This window comes from Etheostoma spectabile, chromosome 20, assembly GCF_008692095.1.
Source record: "Etheostoma spectabile isolate EspeVRDwgs_2016 chromosome 20, UIUC_Espe_1.0, whole genome shotgun sequence".
NCBI lineage: Eukaryota > Metazoa > Chordata > Actinopteri > Perciformes > Percidae > Etheostoma > Etheostoma spectabile.
Genome location: NC_045752.1, coordinates 23,506,108 through 23,508,051, shown reverse-complemented (window position 1 = coordinate 23,508,051; position 1,944 = coordinate 23,506,108).

The following is a 1,944-nucleotide window of genomic DNA, read 5'->3' as shown; positions in this document are numbered from 1 at the left end:
AGTTTTTTCAAATAACGAGCACGGGATATTTTGACTCATATTACTTCGGATTAATACTTGTACTCGGCAAAAGTGCTTTATCCGTACCGGATACTCTTTTCAGCCGGATACTCGGATCAACCCTAGTAAACAGATAAGTATGTTTGTTGATAACTACAAATCTCACAGTCACTTTAGCTCAAACGTTGTACCAAATAAGTAACAAAGGTTTAGAGCTACTGTAAGGTGAATGAAAGCCTTAAGAAAGTTTAGGGCCTATTAGGCACCGCACAGCTGACAGCTGGTTCTCAGCCAGTGTTTAAATAGCCCCTTTCAGACATGCTCCACTTTACAGTAATCTGATGGCAATTTAACATGTTCTAATGATCTACTGTCTGAATAAGCACAAGCGTTACTAAATGTCAAGATGTAAATCTTACTAGGTCTGAGTTGTGACATTTCAAGACACTTTTCACCTGAATGGATGAATACTCAACATAATGCTTTCCATAAAACATGTGAGCTAACAGGAATAAAATGAGTCCCAACTCAACCGATTATTTAATGCTTCTGAAACAGGAAGCAGAATTTGCTCTTGAAATAATGTGAAATGCCGAAATTGATTTAAATGCATCAGTGGATTCACTGTGAGAATAGGGTGCAAGCATCACTCACTCTCACAATGATTATTATTATTTAAGGATGTAACCGTGATACAGTAAATGCAGCCTGTGAGCAAACATAAAACGTTTTTAACTTACTGCTCTCACGTGTGTGCTCCTGCCATAATTGAGCGGTCATGTTTGATTAAAGCTGGAAGGAAACATAACATAAATGTCACCTGTGTTTGCATAGCATAAAGCCAGCGCTTTAAAAGATAAATGAACATATTCATATATATATATACTTCCATGTGCTTTTGTCACTAACAGGCTAAACACATTTTGGTAAAGTTGGACTGTTCCTTGATACACTCTCCTTGTCGGTACATACAGTATGCATCTATTTATCTTAAACCACGGATGCTGAGATTTTTTTGTCATTGTTCAAGGAGTGTTTGAATTAAGTGGATGTGAATAATGAGAGTTGAACAATAAAAGTACCACCCATTGTGCATTTATTTCAATGTTTTGTGTACATTGGATATGTAGTGAATACATCCACACTTCACACTGCTGCCATCTGGACTCAGTTTCAGGACTCTGAGGTGTAAAAGTAGGGATGTATAGTACAGGCCAAAAGTTTGAACAAACTTTCTCATTCAATGCGTTTTCTTTATTTTCATGACTATTTACATTGTAGATTCTCACTGAAGGCATCCAAGTTATGAACGAACACATGTGGAATTATGTACTTAACAAAAAAGTGTGAAATAAGTGAAAACATATCTTATATACTAGTTTCTTCAAAGTAGCCACCTTTTGCTTTCTCTAAATGAGCTTCATGAGGTAGTAACCTGAAATGGTTTTCATTTCACAGGTGTGCCTTGTCAGGGTTAATTAGTGGAATTTCTTGCCTTATCAATGGGGTTTGGACCATCAGTTGTGTTGTGCAGAAGTCAGGTTGATACACAGCCAACAGCCCTATTGGACAACTGTTAGAATTCATATTATGGCAAGAACCAATCAGCTAAGTAAAGAAAAACGAGTGTCCATCATTACTTTAACAAATGAAGGTCAGTCAGTCCGGAAAATTGCGAAAACTTTAAATGTGTCCCCAAGTGCAGTAACAAAAACCATCAAGCGCTACAACAAAACTGTCTCACATGAGGACTGCCCCAGGAAAAGGAAGACCAAGAGTCATCTCTGCTGCTGAGGATAAGTTCATCTGAGTCACGGGCCTCAGAAATCACAATTTAACAGCAGCTCAGATTAGAGACCAGATGAATACCACACAGAGTTCTGGCAGCGGCATGATTTTGATTTGAGAAGTCTCCTTTTTGAACAGTGCTATACAAGGTCTGCT